At 45.9% G+C, this 12,809-nt stretch overlaps 1 protein-coding gene across 34 annotated transcripts in view; it reads left to right on the top strand.

Moving 5' to 3' along the window:
- The window catches only part of NFIX (nuclear factor I X), a 5,476,577-nt gene that overhangs the window by 5,176,439 nt on the left and 287,329 nt on the right, over positions 1 to 12,809 (top strand). The gene's annotated exons all lie outside the window — the stretch shown is intronic.

The raw sequence follows: 12,809 nt of genomic DNA, 5'->3' as shown, positions 1-12,809 counted from the left end.
TTCTTCCTGCTCAGACTACAGAAACACAGAGTCTTCTAGGTGAAGTCAAAGATCGAGTTTATTGGCTGCAACCAAGTAACAGGCGTCCTAGAAGTACAACACGGTGTATATTCTCAGGAGACTGCTCAATCTTACAAAGCCAGCCTTCTCTTTTTATACAAAATATTACGCTTTAGGCAAACATTCTTTACATGTCGGTTGATCATTCACATGTTTTCACTACAAAGGAAAAGCAGAGTCATGATGACAAGCCCATATTTCAGTTTGTCCAGCCCACAATAAATTATCCAGCAAGGCCCAGTTTTCTCATCAGATATCGACGGACCCTCAATAAAATCGGGCACCTCCTCATCGTAAAGCAAGTCATAAAGTAGGAAACAGGGACAGGTGTGTGCAAGATTAGGCGTGGTTTGTGTGCGATGAAAGGTTTATGGCATGTTGTGCCTTGATACTATCTTGTTCGGCCACTGGGAGAGGAATTGACCGAGCAGGTTTGGCCTTGGGCAGTGGAGTCAGCTTGCCCAGGTCACAGGGAAGTCAGCAAAGGTGTACGTGTCCATCAGAAGCATGTTTGTCCTTAGTCATTGGCCTATGTGAGGGCAACTCACAAAAGGCTGCCGTACACAAAATGGAAGCCGAGGGTTTAGGACAAAAACTATGATTTCAGGATGAAATCGTCACTCGAACATAGCGAAAATGCTTGTACATAGACTACTAGTCATTCTCGGTCTTCTGATATCAAATTCGTCATGCTACGATGATGTTTATAAGGAAAAAAAGGGGGAAAGGCTGGGTCCTGTCTCTGACCGGCTGGACCACTCTTATGAGACAAACAAACCAAATTGCCGGGCAGTATAAGTTGGTAGACACAAGTACACACCTAGTACAATAAATTGCTAGGCTGACAAACCATTTGTGTGTTGGGTCACGATGATGTTTATAACACGGGTCCAGAATTTTCAGTACCACAGACCCTCCTTTTGCCCTTACATAGGCAATAACCTATACTCATGCTAATCTGAGTCCAGGTCTATATTCCTAAAGTCATTGAGATGTTGCTGTAGCATCATCCTATTACTTAGCACGTCCCTCGATACAGGTTTCCTTACACACGATGTAGCACAGAGGCCACATAGTGCAGGAGCACACTGTACACACAGACAGAACAGGAAAAGAATGGCTAAGATCATCCCAACAACCATCAGAATTTTCCATCCCCAGTCGGATACCAGTTCCCAGAATCATCCCATCAACGACCAATCTCCTTTATCCACATGAATAGATTCGGAAATCTTATGCAGTTTGGAGATGGCCTGGTACACTGTTGGAGCGTTATCTGGAATGAAAACACAGCAACTCGATTGGATCAATTTACATACCCCACCTCGGTCTGCAAGGATGACGTCTAACGCGACCCTGTTTTGAAGGGTCATAAGACGATCCGACTGGAGCTCAGCAGTCAAGTTACTAAGGGCACCGGCAGTTTCAATTACAGTGGATTCAACCACCCTTGTCAATTGCCTTATGTTCCTGCTGTTAACCATTGGTCCCCAGAACGGCAGAAAACCCTTTACGAAGTCCCCGAATTCTTGTCCTGCAGTGTCTTCCTTACTGAAAACACCTCTAACTATCCTTGTCTTTTATTAATTTTTTTTTTTTTTATTGAGTTTTTTGGGCAGTGGTAAATTGCATATATAGCATATATAGCATACAGTACATATAACAGAAGAAGGCACAATTATTCATGATAATAAGACTACAGAAAGAAGAAACACCCTAAAAAAAGAAAAAGAAAAACTAAACAAAATACTCATATCCAAGTTGCGATCGGTGACCATAATTTTTGGCCAAAGATCTTCCTTTTCCGACCCTTAAATTTGTAAACGGCATTCTCCAGCCTATAAATATTTAATAGTTTAGATTGCCAATGATAAAACGTTGGCGAATCCATGTCAAGCCAGCGGGAGGTTATGCAAGATCGTAATACTGCCATTGCAATAAATAGAAAACCTTCTTCAGCTGCCGATAACTCGGTGAGTTCCGTTTGAATTCCAAATATTATTAATACAGGTGATAAGATAATATTGACATTCAACACAATATTCAAAAATTCTTGAACTTGAAACACAAATTGCAAAAGTTTCGGCAACTAAAGAGCATATGGTTTAAATCAGCGGCAAAAAGCCCGCAGCGGCTACATCCAGTCCCCTTTAGAGCTTTCCATTTTGCTAGTTTTGATGGTGTATAATACAGGTCAAAGACAGACATAAAATGCTGACTTTTAAGGGAACCATTAACTAGAACCCTATTACCCACCTCTAGAGCCCTAGAAATATCAATTCCCTCAATTCCCAGACTTCTTTGCCATTTCTCCACATAGAAATCTAAGTTATCTGGCATTCTGTTTAACATTAATTGATAAATTACACCGATTTTATTTTTCTTCCTACAGCTCTCCAAAACGTCAGACGTGTGCATTAAATCAGTGTGTAGTAAATTATTAGATTCCAAAAAACTGCGAATCTGCAGAAATTTAAAAAAATCGCCTCTAGTGAGGTCAAATTGCATCTGTAACTCAGCAAACGACACAAAAGATCCATCTTGATATAGCTGCCCAAGTAAACAAATCTGTAGACCGTGCCATCGGTGCATGACAGGATCAGAAAAAATCCCGGGTAGTAAAGGGTTCCCAAATAGTGGCGTATAGTAATTCAACTTAGATAGGAAATAAAATTTCTTATTCATTTGTTTCCATAGCTGGAATACAGATATCATAATCTTGAACTTGTTTTTTTTATAATAACTGGGTTCTGAAAGTTTTACCAGACATTGACGCACTTCAGTTCCCAACAACATTGCATATATAGATGGTATTAAAGATTCGTCTAAACTGTAATCTTGGAATAATAAGATTCCCATCAATTTGAGAGTAATAACCCAATAATAAAGTCGGAAACTAGGGATGCTTAAACCACCACGTACTCTCGGAAGAATACACCACTTGATGGATCTCCTCTTGACTGGGTGAGAGTACTCTGCTTAATTCAGAGACTCTGTCCATCACCACCCCTTGTTGTAAATAATTTTGTCCACCCTAAGCGTGGAAGGGTATACTCAGATGTGAGTCCCTTGCTCATTGCACCATCAGGATTCAAGCAAGCCGGGCCGAAGACGCCTGAAATGGCAGAAACCGGTCCCCGGAAGCTTGTTTCCTTCCCAGTGTAAGAATTGGCTTTTGTAGTCTGGTCTGCCCTGTTCCCATGATGCACTGGGCCAGGGACAGACTAATTTGCATACAGCCAGGTTCTGAAACTGGGATGGTGCAATGAGCTAAAAAACGGTGTTGGATCTAGCCCTGATCTCTTGACTGGGTGAGAGTACTCTGCTTAATTCAGAGACTCTGTCCATCACCACCCCTTGTTGTAAATAATTTTGTCCACCCTAAGCGTGGAAGGGTATACTCAGATGTGAGTCCCTTGCTCATTGCACCATCAGGATTCAAGCAAGCCGGGCCGAAGACGCCTGAAATGGCAGAAACCGGTCCCCGGAAGCTTGTTTCCTTCCCAGTGTAAGAATTGGCTTTTGTAGTCTGGTCTGCCCTGTTCCCATGATGCACTGGGCCAGGGACAGACTAATTTGCATACAGCCAGGTTCTGAAACTGGGATGGTGCAATGAGCTAAAAAACGGTGTTGGATCTAGCCCTGATCTCTTGACTGGGTGAGAGTACTCTGCTTAATTCAGAGACTCTGTCCATCACCACCCCTTGTTGTAAATAATTTTGTCCACCCTAAGCGTGGAAGGGTATACTCAGATGTGAGTCCCTTGCTCATTGCACCATCAGGATTCAAGCAAGCCGGGCCGAAGACGCCTGAAATGGCAGAAACCGGTCCCCGGAAGCTTGTTTCCTTCCCAGTGTAAGAATTGGCTTTTGTAGTCTGGTCTGCCCTGTTCCCATGATGCACTGGGCCAGGGACAGACTAATTTGCATACAGCCAGGTTCTGAAACTGGGATGGTGCAATGAGCTAAAAAACGGTGTTGGATCTAGCCCTGATCTCTTGACTGGGTGAGAGTACTCTGCTTAATTCAGAGACTCTGTCCATCACCACCCCTTGTTGTAAATAATTTTGTCCACCCTAAGCGTGGAAGGGTATACTCAGATGTGAGTCCCTTGCTCATTGCACCATCAGGATTCAAGCAAGCCGGGCCGAAGACGCCTGAAATGGCAGAAACCGGTCCCTGGAAGCTTGTTTCCTTCCCAGTGTAAGAATTGGCTTTTGTAGTCTGGTCTGCCCTGTTCCCATGATGCACTGGGCCAGGGACAGACTAATTTGCATACAGCCAGGTTCTGAAACTGGGATGGTGCAATGAGCTAAAAAACGGTGTTGGATCTAGCCCTGATCTCTTGACTGGGTGAGAGTACTCTGCTTAATTCAGAGACTCTGTCCATCACCACCCCTTGTTGTAAATAATTATGGATCTCCTGGTACGGCGATAACCCCATAAAAACTTAGATATGGTTCGATCTATTTTACTAAAAACTGATGAGGAAAAAAGAAGTGGTATGGTGCGAAAAAAATAAAGAAACTTTGGAAGTATCAGCATTTTCACAACGTTTGTGCGGCCAACAAGGGATAGATGCAAATTATTCACTCTCTCTAATGTCCTATTAGTAGAAACTAACAAAGGATCCATATTAAGCCGAACTATGTCCTCTACCTTCGCAGAAATTGTAACACCAAGATATGTAACTGTCGAAGCCAGAACGACACCACCTGGTCGACCAGTAGAGGAATGTAGTATTTGGGTTTTTGAGATATTTTGCTTGTATCCTGAGAGTCTACCAAACTCATGGGCCAGTTCTACAATTTTCGGTAGCGCTAAGACAACATCAGTAGTCACAATGGCGACGTCGTCTGCATAGGCAAGGACGTTGTACTCAAACTGATACAAATTAACCGAAGGAATCCTTGTGTCTCGCATAAGTTTAATCAGGTATGGTCCTATGTATAGCGCAAAGAGTAGTGGAGAGCAAGGACAACCTTGTCTTGTTCCCCTGCTGATCGAAAAAGGGTCAGACATCTCCATGCCTATACGAATCATTGCCGTAGGGTTACAATACAGCGCCTGAATAGCCGTAATAAATTCAAATGGAAAGCCCTTCCAAACCAGGACAGACCACAGGAACCCCCAGTCAACCCCGTCGAAGGCTTTTTCAGCGTCCAACAGGATGATCCCGACCGGGGATTCCGTGGCCTGTGCCCAGTCTAACAAAGCAATAATGCGTCTAACATGATCTGTGGTATCTCTCTTCTTAATAAAACCATGCTGATTCTTACACACTAAATTGGGCATTATATCGTTCAGTCTGTTAGCCAGAATTTTGGAAAAGATTTTACTGTCTGATGTAATAAGAGATATTGGGCGATATGAGCTTAGCTCTTTTGGATCTTTTCCTTTCTTGTTAAATACTACAATAATAGCCATAGACCATGAAGCAGGTGGATTCCCTTGAAAAGCTTGATGATAGACTTTAATTAGCTCAGGTTTGAGAATATTTCTAAAAGTACGATAAAATTCAAGAGGGATTTGATCTGACCCCATTGCTTTCCCAGGAGCAAGACTAAGGATTGCCGTTTCAATCTCCTGCCATGTGATAGGAGCTATAAAAGAATCTCTATGATCTTCAGGAAGTGGTGTGTTATCAATATTATTCAAATAATCCATTGGGGCACTGGCGGTATTAGTTTCATTATTATCTTTGTTATATAAAAGCTTATAAAAGGAGTTGAACGCTTGCAGTATCCCTACCCTGGTCTCTTGTAGTGCTCCCTCTAAATCTACAACTCCGACTATTTCATTTTGCGTAGCTTTCTGTCTGAGCCGCCGAGCTAAAATCCTCCCCGTTTGCTCACTATATTCATAACACTCAGCCCTGTGCTGTTTATATTTAACCGCCACCTGATCTGTTATATAAGAATATAGGACAGACCTTTTAGCAGTTAAAAGACGCTGAGCCTCGTCCGCACCCTGACCATTTCTGAGTGCTAAGACTAGATTTAATTCGGCATCCCGAATTTGAGCTGATTTATTCTTGAATTCAGCTTGTGTTTTCTTTTGTTTAAAATTGGAGTAACTAATAGTTTCGCCTCTAACAACAAATTTAAAAGTATCCCACACAACTTGGACTGAGGCTGTCTCATTGTTGTAGAGAAAAAAGTCCTTAATAATTTTGCCCATATATTAAGGTACTCTTCATCAAGCAACAGAGTTCTTTGAAAGGACCATTGTAAGTTCAATTTAGGACTTTTAAAAGGGAGCCTTAGTTCCAGTATAACAGGATTGTGATCAGAAACCAGTTGTGGTAATAGCTCTATCTCCACATTCTCCATAAATGATGATGAAATAAAAAAATAGTCTAGGCGAACAAACATCTGTCTTATGGTAATCTGCCGCCGCTGTGTAGGTGGGAGGCAACAGGAACGAAACAAAACATGTGCCCGAGAAGTCAGGGGGCAACCATGTATAGGCTCTATCATGACAGATGAAATAGGTACCCTTAGCTGCTAAGAATGAAGGGGAAGTCTGAGACGCAAACACATATGTTTCAGTACAGATACTCTTCCCTAGCTGAGCTCTGGGATTCTTGCCATTACCTTGCAGACATAGGTGACCCTGATGGGGTACAATCCAAATCGGGGAAGATCTCGTAGCTTGCTGTTTCTCACTCAAAGTAGCTCCATATCCGGTTACGTTCCATCCTCTATATATTAGTGTCTCATCTCTCGGGACAGTCTCGAAGGAAATATCTTCCTTAATCATGTCTACTATACCCTTAACTAGAGCACTATTCTTAGGATTGTCTGTTGCAGAACGTAGGGGTTAGACTTCATGTGCGTAGATGAACATCGTTCTGTATGCCCACCCAGAACCATTATGGCTAAATGGCAGGACCAGATAAGGAATTCCTTTATCCGTGGTGTGAGGCATAAGACCACACACCCAACAGTTAGTCGTGTTCATTACTAGTTGGTGTTGGTGCAAAAGCTGAACGAAGGAGTTATTAATAAACTCTAATCTCCTAGTGGATTCATGTTCAGGAAGAGGTTGAAAAGAATGCGAGGAAACAGTGGAAGGAGGAGGTATGGGCGATGTAGTGGGTGTAAATGTCACTTGAAACGATAATAAAACATATCCTATAAAAAACATCATTACACTTAATAACATGAAAATACATAGTATCAAAAAGCGTTTCGTGGTCATCAGTCTACATATTCCGGCCTTAAAGTTCGTAGTATTGGCAGGCCTCTCCTTCTCGAGAAACTCCATCCTCTCTAATATGCTGCTCGCGATGGTAGGGTGTTCTATGCTAAGGAATGCTTCTGTCAGTCCAGGGCAACTCCCTTAGACCAACCAGAACTGTCGACCTAACGTCTTCAGCTGCACCCTAAAGACTTTGGGCAACCGCGACCCTACAGCGGAACCCGGATGGTGGTTCGAAAAACAAAAATAAAAAAGTTTCTCAGATGGGAGAGCTGCACTTTCAAAAATAGCAAGGAAAAGGAATAGTTTTATTAGTTCGTAATTCTCGGCCTCAGATTATATCTCTTCTTTCCAGGTACTGTCTGATCTTGGAAAAGGAGTTCAGGTTCTGTAGTGTCCAATCGAATTGACGGCGGCACAGCTGCTTGCAAGAGATTGTCACTTTCTTTCTCGGTAATTGTTCCTTTTATACGTGCATCACTGAAAGGCAGAAATCGAGGCACAGTTTCAGTCTCTGAGTCAGCGACGCCCTCCTGGATCCACTGGTTGTACGGCAGAGGCAAAGGTACCCTTTTGCAGTGTACACCGTGGATCCAGGGCTTCTTTCCTTCCACTCGAACAGCTGATCTCGTAGACAGAAGGACGAGGTGAGGGCCGGTCCACCGGGGCTGGTCGTTCTTCGTTCGCTGAATTTTTTTTACCAGCACCCAGGATCCAGGGTTGATTGGGTGCCCTGGAGCTTCAGAGACCAGAGGCAGAGTATCGTGAACCTGTTGGTGTAAAACACGCAATTTAGCCGTCAATTCATATAGATAGTCAAGCAGTACAGGGTGTTCGATTTCACTGAACTTTGTCGGCCTTGGCACTCCCCATATGTTGGCCGGACGGCCAAACACAATCTCATACGGACTAAGTCCCACTCGCGAATGCACAGTCATTCTGGTTGATAGGAGTGCCAAAGGCAGAGCATCAGGCCATTTAAGGCCAGAGCTCGCTTGAATTTTGGCCAGTTTAAGTTTTAACGTGCCATTGTAGCATTCTACTAGTCCAGCTGATTGGGGGTAATTTGCAGCGTGGAATTTCTGTTGGATGCCTAGCCCTTCACATACTTTCTTCATCACTCGACCCACAAATTCACTCCCATTGTCACTCCAGACCATTCTCCGCATTCCAAACCTAGGGAAGAATTCTTTCACAAGGGCTTTAGCTGTGGATAAGGCAGTATTGTCTTTTAGGGGATATGCTTCTATCTATCTTGAAAAGGCACAAACAACAACGAGTACGTATTTCAAATTGTTGCACCTTTCCATGTGGATGAAATCTAGCTGCAAAACCTCGAACGGATACGTAGGAGGCGCAAAATGACCAGCTGGAGTTGGGGTTCCCCTACCAGGATTGTACTTCAGACACACCATGCAATTCTTGACAACATTCTCTGCACACTTAGGGATTCCAGCATTTTGCCATACTGGAGCCAACAACTTACAGATCCCTTTCACACTGACATGAGCCATTCCATGGGCCATTGTAACCACTGCAAGCACGTACGCTTCGGGTAACAACCATCTCTGATGCTCTGACAATTCAACCCAACAACCATTGGCATCCAATTTACCCGTACTTTCTCTACACACACTCAATTCTTTCTCTGTGGCTTCAGCTTGAATCGACTTCACACTCTCTATTGTGTCTTCACACATTCCAATGTCACCAATCCATCTTGCAGGGCCTGCAACATACATTCGACTCATCGCATCCCTTGCTTTTTCTTTGGCGACTTCGTCAGCAAATGCATTTCCACGACCAACATCATCAGTCACCTTCTTGTGTGCACTGCATTTCACAATCGCAACTTGCAACGGCAAGGTAAGTGACTCCAGAAGCTCATTCACCAACTGACCATGCTGTATCTTAGCTCCATGCGAAGTCAGAAATCCACATTCTTTCCACAATTGTCCAAAACTGTGAGCCACACTGTTAGAAGCGGCTGTCTCTAGTTGGCAGAGGTATACACTTCTGACAAATAGGGGCACACCTTTTCTAGTCAGGGCAAGGAGATCACACACTTAGATAACCCCTGCTCACCCCCTTGGTAGCTTGGCAAAGCAGACAGGCTTATCTCAGAGGCAGTGCGTTAAGCATTTATGACCACATACAGTAATAAAGTGAATACACTACAAATGGACACGACACAGTAGTATTATAAAAATAAGTATTTTTATATAAGGTTTAGCACAAGACCAACTAACGACAAAAATATACCACAATCTTAATAAATACTGTTGGAAGGAAAAATAATAGTTCAAGCACGGTTTCTTCTTAGCACAAAGTCTTTAGTATCAAAAGCAACTCTTCTTCTCTAAAACACAGTTCTTGGCAACAATGTAACCCACACGGGAGTCACACGACGTCGAGGCAAAGTTAATCCAAAGGTTCGGCGTCGACCGCGAGGAGCGCTACGTCGAGCCCGGAGTCGCACAGACCCCAACAACACAGTACCTTGGAAAAAGTGAAGCACTCGATGATCAGCGACGTCGAGATGTCCGGCGTCGCGTCTTCGGCGTCGATCGGGCCTCGGAGTCGGGGCGATCTGCAGCGGCGTCGACCGAAGTCAGGCGGGAGCAGCGCTCACGGGATGAAGCAGGATACGGCGTCGTCGATGTCGATGTTGCAAGAGTGAGCAGCGCTCACGGCGTCGAGAGGGCTCGAAGTCGATGCGATCAGCGGCGGTGCAGACACGGGGTCACTTGGAGCTGGAGCCGAACTCACTACTCACTGGCGTTGCTGCTGGCGTCGATCGGGCCCGGCGGCCGGCGTCGAGGAAGCGGGACACTGGAGCCGTTACTCACGATGTCGAGCTGGATTCGGCGGCGTCCGTCGGCGTCGAGATTGCTGGATTCTTTCAGAGGTGCTGGATTCACAAATCCCAGCAAATAGCACTTTAAGCAGATGAAGTCCTTTAGCCCTGTGACTTCAACAGGAGACTGGCACTCTTCCAGTCCTTGGAGATTTTCTCAGCAAAGAGTGAGAGTACACACAAAGTTCCTCTCTCCTGGTTCCTTGGCAAAAATAAAGAAGCAATGCAGGATTCCCCCAACAAACAGCACTCTGGCAGAAGGGGTAGGCAGTCCTTAGATCAGCAGGCTTCTTGTCCTTGGTTCAGGTTTCCTTGTCAGAAGTGATCTGATTTCTTGGTTCAGGGGTCCTTCTCTTATACCCCTTTTTGGCTTTGATCCCTTTGTCCATGCAGGGGAATTTCCCCCCATCCTGGGTTTGTTGTGGGTGTTGCCAGGCCAGAGCACCTGGCCTATTCACTGGGCAGGGCAGAGTCCTCAGCCGCTCAGCAGGAGCGGAGCCAGCATTGTTACTGGCAGGGGCAGGGCCATCAGTTGCCCGGCAGGAGGCGGGCCAGGGAAGTCCCAGGCAAGCACAGAGTCATCAGTCGCCTGGCAGGGGGGCGGAGCCAACATTGTATCAGGCAGGGCAGGCTATCAAGAGCTACTCTCCCCTACTCTCAATGCAAATGCCCCACTCATCCCACACTGACTCATTCAGACTCTCTGGAGCCACCCAGCTCCTGTCACACACACACCAGAACCAGCAGAGACCGGTAGACAGTTAGACAAGAAAATAGCTACTTTCTAAAAGTGCTATTTTCAAACACAGAGTCCAAAAACCATCCACACAAACGGATGCGTTATTAAACCCTGAGTTCAGGGATACCAAACTCGACATTGCACCATGCTCCCCGAGCCCGCTAGGATTATAGCATTAATAATCCTGGCAGCCCATTCTAACTGATGGAGAGCAGGCTACCTTACAATAGTGAAAAACGACTATGGATGTAATTCACTATTAGGACATGCCAACCTTGTCAGGCTTGTCCTACCTTATGCTTACAATGCACCCTGCCCGTGGGCCTACCATAGGGGTGACTAACATGAAGTTAAGGGAAGGTTTAGGGACTGGCAAGTAGGTGTACTTGCGCAGTCCTCGTGACAGTCAGACTGCACGTGGTCTGGCAATGGCAGACCTTCAGACATACTTTTACTAGGCCGCTCTTGTGGGTGGCACAACATGTGCTGCAGGCCCACTAGCAGCATTTGTATTTACAAGCCCTGGCACTCCTGGTGCACTCTACTAGGGACTGATAGTAAACCAAATAAGCCAAACATGGAAGTCAACCAATACAGCAATTTCACATAGGGAGCACTTGCACTGTGGCACTGATCAGCAGTGGCACAGTGCCCAAAGCATATACCAGCAAAAACATCGTAAACAGAGGAGGCAAACAGAAAAAAATGGAGGAGAGACTCATGCCAATGATACCAGGTCTAACACGTGTCCCCTCCAGCTGAAATGTGGGGAGAACTACCCTTACCCTAGGGAGTCCTCATCACTAAGGCGGAAAAATCTGGACAGACCATCAGCATTGGCGTGATCTGTGCCAGGGCGGTGTTCCACCGTGAAGTCCATCCCCTGTAGGGAAATGGACCACCTCAACAGCTTTGGATTCTCACCCCTCATCTGCATCAACCATCTGAGGGGCCTGTGGTCTGTCTGCACCCGGAAGTGAGTCCCAAACAGGTAGGGTCTCAGCTTTTTCAGTGCCCAGACCACAGCAAATGCTTCTCTTTCTATCGCACTCCACCTCTGTTCCCTGGGAAGTAACCTCCTGCTGATGAAGGCTACAGGTAAGTCTCGGCCCTCTTCATTCACCTGAGCTAGAACAGCCCCCACGCCATGCTCTGAAGCGTCCGTCTGAACAACAAATTCTTTAGAAAAGTCGGGTGCCTGGAGTATGGGTGCTGTGCACATTGCAGTTTTCAGGGTGTCAAAGGCCGTCTGACAGGCGTCAGTCCAGTTCACAAGTCGTGGCTGCTTCCTGGAAGTCAGCGAAGCCAAGGGGTGCACAATGTTACCATAATCCTTGACAAACCTCCTGTAGTAACCCGTGAGGCCCAGGAAGGCTCTCACCTGAGTCTGGGTTTTGGGTGGTGCCCATGCCAGGATGGTATCAATCTTGGGTTGCAGGGGGGCCACCTTGCCGCTCCCTACTTGGTGCCCCAAGTACACCACTGAACCCTGCCCAATCTGGCACTTACTGGCCTTGATTGTGAGGCCTGCTCTGCGCAGGGCCAACAACACTTCCTGGAGGTGGCACAAGTGTTCTTCCCAGCTGGCGCTGAACACTGCGATGTCGTCCAGGTAGGCAGCACTGAAATCCTCCAGCCCAGCCAAGACCTGGTTGACCAACCTCTGGAAGGTGGCAGGGGCATTCTTCATCCCAAAGGGCATAACCCGGAACTGGTAGTGCCCATCTGGTGTGGAGAATGCTGACCTCTCTTTTGCCCCATCGGTCAAGGCGATCTGCCAGTACCCAGACGTTAGATCAAACGTACTAAGGTACTGTGCAGCCCCTAACCGATCGATGAGCTCATCAGCTCTGGGGATGGGGTGCGCGTCAGTCTTGGTGACTGAATTGAGTCCTCGGTAATCCACACAGAACCGAAGTTCCGGTGAAGCACCAGGCGCTGCAGCCTTTGG

Source organism: Lissotriton helveticus, chromosome 1_1 (genome assembly GCF_964261635.1).
Source record: "Lissotriton helveticus chromosome 1_1, aLisHel1.1, whole genome shotgun sequence".
Lineage (NCBI taxonomy): Eukaryota > Metazoa > Chordata > Amphibia > Caudata > Salamandridae > Lissotriton > Lissotriton helveticus.
The sequence above is the reverse complement of the archived record's forward strand: the minus strand, read 5'-3'. Positions and strand labels throughout refer to the sequence as shown.